Source organism: Mauremys reevesii, linkage group 1 (assembly GCF_016161935.1).
Source record: "Mauremys reevesii isolate NIE-2019 linkage group 1, ASM1616193v1, whole genome shotgun sequence".
NCBI classification, from domain to species: domain Eukaryota; kingdom Metazoa; phylum Chordata; order Testudines; family Geoemydidae; genus Mauremys; species Mauremys reevesii.
In genome coordinates, this window is record NC_052623.1 from 167,248,864 (window position 1) to 167,258,551 (window position 9,688).

At 46.0% G+C, this 9,688-nt stretch overlaps 1 long non-coding RNA gene across 1 annotated transcript; it reads right to left on the reverse strand.

Annotated features, from left to right (window-relative positions):
* Positions 1 to 1,797: 1,797 nt before the first annotated feature.
* On the reverse strand, positions 1,798 to 9,100 carry LOC120396005. The gene is made up of 3 exons (XR_005592918.1): positions 8,974 to 9,100; positions 6,132 to 6,242; positions 1,798 to 2,106 (listed from the first exon to the last, which is right to left on the reverse strand). It is a non-coding gene; the product is annotated as an uncharacterized LOC120396005 (long non-coding RNA).
* Between the last annotated feature and the right edge of the window lie 588 nt (positions 9,101 to 9,688).

Below are 9,688 nucleotides of genomic sequence, written 5' to 3' on the forward strand. Positions count from 1 at the left end.
CCATACAACCCTTGAGGGACACTTCGCTGGGGCAGAGCAGATCCTGCTGGGGCAGAGGGATGCAAATTGCCCTGGTAGCTTAGCTTCGTTGTCCAAGCTGCATACATGGGGAAAAGTAAATTAGATTTTTTAAATGCTTCCAATTTTTATGATGCCATCAATATAGATAAGGAAATTGGGATATGAGAAGGGTTGTTTTTTAATGTACTGGGTTGAATTCATTCCTGGTGTAATTCCACTAATGTCAGTGAAGTTAAACTAGCGATAAAATGGCCTATTATTTTTACCCAGACAGCTCCTTTATGCCCCTGATCCTGCGAACACTTATGCACATGCATTACTTTGCTCACGTGAGTAGCACCACTGGAAGGCAACGTGAATACTACTGTGCTTAAGAGCTAAGAACATGGAGCAGTGTGTACGGAATTGGAGACTAAAACAGTAGTTGAGGGAGGGGAGAAATGGAAGTGTGGGGTTGCTTCGAAGGCTATCTTCAAACAGGGCCACCCAGAGGATTCGGGGGGGCTGGGGTCTTCAGCGGTGGGGGGCCCCCGCTTCAGCGGTAATTCGGCAGCAGGGGGTCCTTCCGCTCCGGGACCCGCTGCTGAAGTGCCCCGAAGACCCACGGCGGGGGCTCCCCACCGCCGAATTACTGCAGAAGACCCAGCACTTCAACGGTGGGTCGCGCTTCGGCGGTAATTTGGAGCAGAAGGCCGAAGACCCGGAACGGAAGAAGCTCCAGGAGCCTGGGCCCCACAAGAGTTTTCCGGGGCCCCCGGAGCGAGTGAAGGACCCCGCTCCAGGGGCCCCAAAAAACTCTCGTGGGGGCCCCTGCGGGGCCCGGGGCCTGGCGCAAATTGCCCCACTTGCCCCCCCCCCAGGCAGCCCTGGTTTATGGTAGGATAATGAGATCAGAATTTGGCCCAGAATGCATTATGAAATGTATCAACAAGGGCTGAAGCCTAAAGCCCTGTTTTCAGAACACTATCTGAATACTATTGTTATTGTAGGTAGGGAAAAACGACTAAGAATATTTTTGCCCAGGACTCCTAAAATATTCTTTAGTTTTTCATGCTTAGCCAAATAAGGAGGAAGAGTCTTTATTTTACCAGGCTTGAGACAAGACAGGTTTCTCTCTGTTTGTATGCGAGCTGTTTAATTCCACTATGAAAACAACAAACTCAGTTCCATCACAACTTTCTGTTAACAGCTTTATTTATGCCATTCAAACAAGCCAGACAAATCCAGGAAATTAATTTCACACTACATTTAACAAATGGAATGTGAAACAGTGTTCATCAGTGTTTTGCATATACCAGGTTGAAAGATTCAAATGCAAAACTTCTATAAGGAAAGGGAAGGAGATAGTCAGTCATCTTGAAAAGGACAAACATGATTCCACAACTTTCACAATTAAAAACAAAAGTCATACTATTGGTATTGGTTTCCCTCTTGTGGTAATGAACAAGATGCAATCTCAGTATATAGCCTTAATATATGCTTCCTGATATACCAGTTTAAAGCAGAATACAATTGACTTCAATTGGGCTACATGCAGGCAGAGATCACTCATACAGAGCAGTTTGCAGGATTGGGGCCCATACCTGGAGATATTATTGACTTGAATATTCCAAATTTACACTGGTATGATTCAGAACAGAATCCAGCCCAAATTTAAAATTTAAGGCTGACAAGTGTTTTTCCCCTTTAAAACGCACTTCCTAGACAGTTAAAGTGGTAGATTGCTAACAGGTGCAGCCTGGCAACAGCAGTGCAACATTAATCTGCCAATGTGTCTCATAACCATCTCTAGGGCACAGAGAGCAGTTAATTTTTCATGCACATTCAAACAATGCCTCTTTGCTGAGACTGCCATAATTGAAGGTGGCTTTTGTGACAGATACCTGCTCGCTAGCAAATGGACCAAGACCAATAATTCACTGCACATGGTATTACTCCAGACTCCTAGGCTAGTTTTTCAGAAATGGCTTTATCTTCCTGTTGTCTACCAGCAGTGACACAGCACTCGTACGTAGATGGTGAGCTCTTTTTGTTCTGTGTTGTGCAGCATCTAGTACAATGGAGTCCTAGTCCATGACTGGGCTCCTAAGTGTTATGGTAAAACAAATAACTAATAATAATAGTGCTACCAGTCTGATTGTCCTCTTTTTTTTAACACCAGTTTTACACGGGCATAACTCAAGTGACTTCTATGGAATTACACCTAGTTTACAGCAGTGCATGTAAGAAGAGAAGAATAATACCTAGCTCTTATCCAGCGGCGTGTTATCGCCTAGGCCAACAAGGCCTAGGCCTAGGGCGGCAAATTTGCAGGGGCGGCAAATTTGCTCACGCCCCCTCCCCAACTCCACCCCTTTCTCAAATCCCCGGCCCGCCTCCTCCCTCAGGCACGCTGCGCTTCCCTCCTTCCACCTCCCTCCCAGGCTTGCCGCGCAAAAGGGCTGGGAGGGAGGGAGAAGTGAGTAGCAGCGCACTTGGAGGAGGTGGAGCAGAGGTGAGCTGGGGCCCGCGGGTGCGGGGAGTAACCTGGTGGGCTGGGAACCACTCCCTGCCCCAGCTCACCTCCACTCCACCACTGCCATCCCCTGAGCGCGCCACAACTCCCCTTCTCCCCCCCCCCCACTCCCAGGCTTGCTGCGGGGGAGCGGAGGTGAACTGGCACGGCGGGGCGGCAATTTTTTGAGGGCCATGGGGCGGCAAATTTGTTAATCCGCCACTGCTCTTATCTAGCACTTTTCATCCGTAGATCTCAAAGTGCTTCACTAAGGAGGCCAGTATCATCCCCATTTTACAGAGAAGGAAACAGAAGCATAAAGGGGTGAAGTGACTTGCCCAAAGTCACCTAGTGGGCCAGTGGCAAAGCTAGAAACAGAACCCAGCTCGTCTGAGTGCCAGTCTAGTGCTTCACCCACTAGACTCAGGTCTCTGGTATCGATGCTCAAAGTAATAAAAATTCAACCACCAGTACACATTGCCTGCAGGCATCTCTAGCAGTATTTATTGCTCTTATTCATACAAGACCAGTTGTATTTTTTCCATGCACAACTTCTAAAATATTCAAATTACCAAACTATTGCATGTAATTACCTGCATTTATATTGCATCAGATTTTGTAGCTGATTGCTCACACTTACCACTTCACATAAAACAAATTTACAAAAAAAAAGATATTTCATTGCGGTTTACCTTTAAATGAGTCTAACAAGCTTTAGTACATTAACTTAAATGAATCACAATCTTGATATTTTTGTTGAAAAAGTTAAAAACACCTGGCTATATTTTGTTAATTGTTTTTCCCTTTACAACTGTAACCCTTCTGCCCCTCTGAGTTGGCAGCAACAAGGGCCGGGTTCAGTATCCAGGGGTTCCGTTTCAATAACACAATGCAAAACCGGCTCGAGCCCCCACCCAGTGACCTGGGACAATTACCTACCCCCCCCCGGGCGCCTCTAGGAGGCAATACTTCCCCACTCGCAAGCACAGAGTCCGAGTGTAGCAAAATCCTTTAATAAAGGAGGGAACCAATGCGGCATCACGTTGGAGAGACACCACAAACAGGACTATACACAAACCATAAGCAAAAACCCACCTCCAAGTACGTTTGGCAATGTCCTTTCCCCCTTAGGGTCTTAAGTCCAATCACCCCAAAGTCCAACAACCCAAGAGTCTCTGTCTCTGGTCAGGGCCACCCCAGAGTTCAAAAGTTTATCTGCAGAGTTTTACCCCCCCCAACCTGGGTGGAAATGGGGGGGGGGGGTCACACACACAGGGTGCTAGGGACACCTTACGTGGGCCAGGGCCGACTGCCCCGCTTCTCCGTGGAGTTCTGCTGCAGCCTTCACCACGACTGGCTCCACTCCACCAGCTGTGCCGCTCCTCCAGCAGACCCGTGAACCACGTCAGCCGTCCCCCCACAAACCGCTCCACACTGCTCACTGTTCCATGGGCTGCTCCAACGTGCTGCAGACTGCTCTGCTCTGCCAGCTGCTTGGTGATAGATCTTCAGGCTCTCCCACTACTTAACACAGCACTCAGTGATCTCAGCTTAGTAAGCTTAGCTCTTTTAGTGATTTCAGCTCCTAGTGATTTCAACTTGTAGTAGGAGAGCCCCACTGCCACATGGCCCAACGTGAATTCAGGTCAGCAGCCTCTAGATGGACTCCTAAAGAATTCAAAATTAGCTCTGCTCTTTAACAGTGGAGAGAGGAGGAAGTGCAATTGGTGTTCCAGGCCCTCAAAAGGGGCCCATACCATCAGGTACACACACCAGTCCCCAGCCTCTCTCCCCTCACTGGGTTTTGGAACCCCTGTCCCTTGTCTGGCAAGTACTATTTAATGTAGGTTGAGTCATTTCTGTCATAAAGCAGTCTCATAGTTCCTCATTCACATAATTAAAGTAACAGCCCCTTTTTTTCCTTCCTGCCCCAATAACAAAGAAATTGGGGATTCCACAGTGTGAAAATAACCTTCCCATGCTGCTGTGTGTTATGCTAAGTGGAGTGGGTTTACCAATGCAAATGCACATTCCTAAAATTCCTTTGCCCACTCCTCATAATGTACCACCAGATGTCAGGGTAGGGCTCATCCTGACTCTGCTTATATCCTCCCCCCAGCCGAGAATTTGTCGTCCCGACAAATCACATTCCCTACTATACCAACTTACTGGTCCCCTCCAAAGGGCCTCAGATAGCCCACTTTAGCTTTCACAAACCTGTGTGCTAAAGGTATTGGCTCCTCACTAATCACCCCAGGTGCATCGTAAGTTAGCCGTTTCACTGGTCTTATTACTCTGTCTCGCCTATGAAGAAACTCTGTTGCTGTGGTAGGGGGGACATCCTCTGAGTGACGGATGGGGAGGTTTCCTGTGAGTTCCTCAGATACTGGCATAGGCCCCTGCATTTCTAGTTCTAACCGTGGAGGATCGAAGGTGCTTGGGACATCTTCCATCTGTATGTCGCCACTGTCCAATAATCTGTGTAAGTCATTACATGGGGGTTCCACCAGTGGCTCAGGAGTGTCAGGAATGGGCCTAAATACTTCTGCCATAGGGTTTAGGGCGGAAGAGGAGGTAGTCTCTTTTGATTCAGCTGATCGAGATTGCAATCTTGTCTTCATCCTAGGATACACCATGGTTGTGTCTTCCTCCTCAGACTCACTCTCAGATGTGCTGAGTAGGGGTAGGTTAGCTGCAGGAGGCTGGCTGTCCACGTTGGGAAGTGGCTTTGGTACAGCACCTTCGTTCTGCCCAATTGCCCTGTTGTGGCCCATCTCATAAGGGCTGCCTACCAATTCCCCCACCGGGAGCAAAAGGTTTCTATGCACGGTCTTTGTCTGCCCTGGACCCTCTTCAGGTTTGATCTTGTAGACCGGCAGGTCTCCTAGCTTTTCCATCACCAAGTAAGGTATTGCCTTCCATCTGTCAGCTATCTTGTGTTTGCCAGCAATACCCAAATTTCGCAGCAGGACTCTGTCCCCTGGCTGGAGCTCTTGCGGACGATTTCTAGCATCATATCGATGTTTGTTACGATCTGCATTCTTCTGAGCTGCAGATGCAGCTAAGTGGTAAGCATCCCGCAGCTTTTCTCGTAGTCGGGATACATATTGCTGATGGGTTTCATAGCTATCGCCATCCTCTGATACACCAAAGCACAGGTCTATGGGTAATCTTGGTTCTCGCCCAAACATCAAGAGATATGGGGTGACTCCCGTAGCATCATTCTTGGTGGCGTTGTAGGCGTGCACCAGAAATGCAACATGTTGGCTCCAGGTTGCCTTCTGCTCTGGCCGCAAAGTCCCTAACATATCTAACAGGGTTCGGTTGAACCTCTCTGGCTGAGGGTCACCCTGCGGGTGATAAGGCGTTGTCCTCGACTTTTTAATTCCTGCTATCCTCAGCACCTCCTTCAGAAGGTGACTCTCAAAGTCTCGTCCCTGATCCGAGTGTATCCGGGCTGGGAATCCATAAACTGAGAAATATTTTTCCCAAAGTACAAAGTTCTACAGTAACATATACAGAAACTGGAGTATTGTAAGTACTCAAGTAATAACACTTCTATAACAAAATTTTAGCAGTTAATAAATTAAATTAGAATAAAACCATGTCTGCTCACCTGCAAAACAGCAAGATTGAGGCAAGAAAAGTGTGCAGGCTTCCTGCAAACATCCCTGGGAAAGTTGCAGTGGAATATTCTGGTGCTGAAGAGATACTGTCAGTTTGAAATCTAGTCAGTTGTAAAAAATAAAAATAAAGTTAGGTCCTAAACTTGCCCTTGAATTCACCAGTCAATTTTTGTGGTTTTAGAATCACGTTTTACCAAATCATTTACAAAATGTTTTCTCTCCCCTGTTGCTGCGCGAAAAACTTCACATAAAGAGGCAGGGGGAAACTGAGTAAGGCCCTGGCCATATAGTTGTATCTAGATGAGTGGAGTGCTGTTTAAAAATAATAAATGAGGGGTTGTTTTTAATTTGCCTGCTGGTTTCTGAACCTTTGGGGTGCCCACATCTCAGTTTTAGGGTTTTTTTCTGATATTGTGAAAGCTAGACACATGCTGTTTTAAAACCAATGAAAGCTGAGATTCTCCGGTAATCCCTGGTCTACCAGGAGCTAGGGCTTTAACTAAAACACTAAATATCTCAAGACTCATGATAAAAAACACAAGAGATGGCAGCGCTGTGCAATAGATTTGCTGACACCTCCCTCATGTTTGCTGTTGAAGATTATTTTCCTCAGACATTAAGCCTGAGCTTCACCTGTACATCTCCCAATGACAGCAATGGACATTGTATGTACATAACAGGCAGAACTTTGCCTAAAGGAATAAAGCATCACTGCTTGGTGGTATTATTGTCCGGGCATTATTGCAGGTTTTTCCACCCAGGCTGAGTCTGCTAAAGAGAATTTTGTTAATGCTCTTTTTTCTAGTTGGCTCAAGTAACCACCAGGGCTCTCAATTTGTAGCAACAGCAACATCTAGTGTTAGCAAGTCTGCCCTAGATTCCCACAGACTACAGTTTTTTTACATTAATAATGATATTCTGCATTTCTATAGCTCTTTCCATCTTATAGCACACCACAAGAGTGAATGAATGAAATCTCACAACACCTCTGCAAAGCAGGGAATCATTTTTAGCCCCATATTACAGAAAAGGAAGACAGAGATTAAAAGCCTGCTCCCGTCCTCAGAGGTGACATCTGGGGTGTGCAGCATCTCTCAAGTTGAGACCCTAGAGACTCACCAGAGATCACACAGGGAGGCTGTGGCAGAGACAGAACTGAAAGCCATGCTCCCTGAATCCCTATCCTATGTTTTACCCACACATGTGTTCTGTTTTCCCCAGGAGACTTCTGAATCCAATTTATCCTAGCTCATTAGATTTCAATAGTACTTTCACAATATTACATGCTAAAATCAATACTGAAGCCTTTGATTCACTGATCCATTTAAGGACACATGGTTTCAACACCCCCATGCAGCAATGATACCGAAGGGCTGTCCTTTAGCCAGGACATGCAAGTGTGGCTGATGTTTGATTGCTTGTGGGCCTTTCCTAATGGGGGTAGGTCTTCTTCATTTGTGAGTCTGGCTGAGACGATGCATGCCTCCCTTGTCACAGCCCATGGAGATGGAGGTGGTTCATGGGGACAGGTTGTATGTGGTAGATAAATGACATTGTGTACTGGGTCAAACATCACCCAGTCCTCTCACCACATGGTGATGGCTCATGAGCTCCAGTGTTTGTGCATATTTTATATTGATTAGATAAATGATCCCTGCATTAGGGGCAGCTTTCTTCTCCTTACACTGCTCTACATGCATATGCCCAAATGTGGGATGAAATGTCAGGCACAGACAAAATGAGGGGCACAAAGTTAGAGAGAGAGGAGATTCCTTTGCTTTCAATAACTCTTTATATCTGAGGCTATTAGAGAGATAACATGAGTGAGGTAATATCTTTTACTGGACCAAGTTCTGTTGGTGAAAGAGAAGCTTTTGAGATTACACAGAGCTCTTCTGAGGATAATAATTTTCAACAGCATGCAGGAGCTGCCAATCCATCAAGCAGCGCTACCTTTTGCTCATGTCTCACCATATTTGGCATTTGAGTTACAATGGAGACTTGCACAGCATTTTTTTTTAAATCTCACTCCCATCCCACACTGCAATACTCACTCCCACCAGCATTGTTTCTTGCAGTTTTAGCCTACTTCCATCCACAAAAAACGTAGATCCTGCAAAAGCGGTACCCCCACACTCTGGGTCTCCTCTCCCAGGAGAACCCCAATCCCCCACACCCATCTTGCCTCAGTGGCTACTGCCAGTTGTCATTTGGCCCCCTTTCTCTGCAACAAACTGCAGTCTGTAATAGCCACTCCTCACTGGCAAGGGGATTGGACCTGCTGCCTTTCTTGGCCCAGCTGTCTCCCCACAGCCCCAGTATATCCTTTAGCCTTCAGCAAAGCCTCAGCCTGGGGACTCACCAGGTCAGAGTTCCCCAGCTCTGCCTACCCTTCCCCAGCATTGTTCTGCTTCAGGTACCCTGTCTCTCCCAGGCAGCGAGTTCTTTCTGACACCAAGGCTGGAGTGAGACTGACCCAGCTCCACCCTTAGCCCTTATATCAGGGCCAGCTGTGGCCTGATTGGGTGTGGCCACAGCTGTGGCTGCTCTTAATCTAATTGCCCTTTTCTAATTGAGTCCCAGGCACAGCCCTCTCCAAGGGCTGCTTTTAACCCCTGCTCTCCCAGAGTGGGGCAACTGCCCCACTACAATAAATAATTATCTTTGACTCTTTCTTTTAAAGATTTCTTACTGCTTTTCAAGGAAGTGAATAAGCCTTTATATCATGTATGTGCAGTGTGTGCTAAGAACATTCCTAATGTATTGACAATGGAAAGGATGTAAAAGACATTTCAGAAGATCATAGTAGAAGTCTCAGAATCCAAAATTCACCTTTATGCTTTTCAAGGTGATATCCAGATTTAATTCCTTTCTCACTTTCTGGCAGTGCAGACATCACTCAACCTGCATCCGACGAAGTGGGTGTTCACCCACGAAAGCTCATGCTCCAAAACTTCTGTTAGTCTGTAAGGTGCCACAGGACTCTTTGCTGCTTTTACAGATTCAGACTAACATGGCTACCCCTCTGATACCTCACTCAACCTAGTTTGGATGGAATAATATGATGACATTAACATTCATGTATGAAAATATTATTGCAAGGGAACAGAATTTACATTTTCACACCAAATTTAGAAATATCATTCTTTGCACTGTAAATTTCAAATTTGTATTTAGATTTAAACAACATATTTCAGAATTTTGTTTCATTACTTTACATACCCAATCTGCGATGGGTCTTTTGTCATCCCTGGCCAATAATATCTTGAGGGCAGCACAATTCTCGTTTTGACTACTCCTTGATGTCCACCCTGTGGACAGTGATGATACTGTTCAAAGAGCTGTAGGGCTTTTTACATTGTGTGCACATTGAGAACCTTTCTTCCTTTTGCTGCATGGAAAAGTGTCCCTCTGCTAATAAGAGAAGATGGAAACATGATGATGACATCAAGTGTTGCACTTAAGCAATTATCAGATATTTTCAAATCATAGATTCATTATAAGTGCTGAAGGATAAGTAGTCATGGTAAGATAGTTATTTCACTGA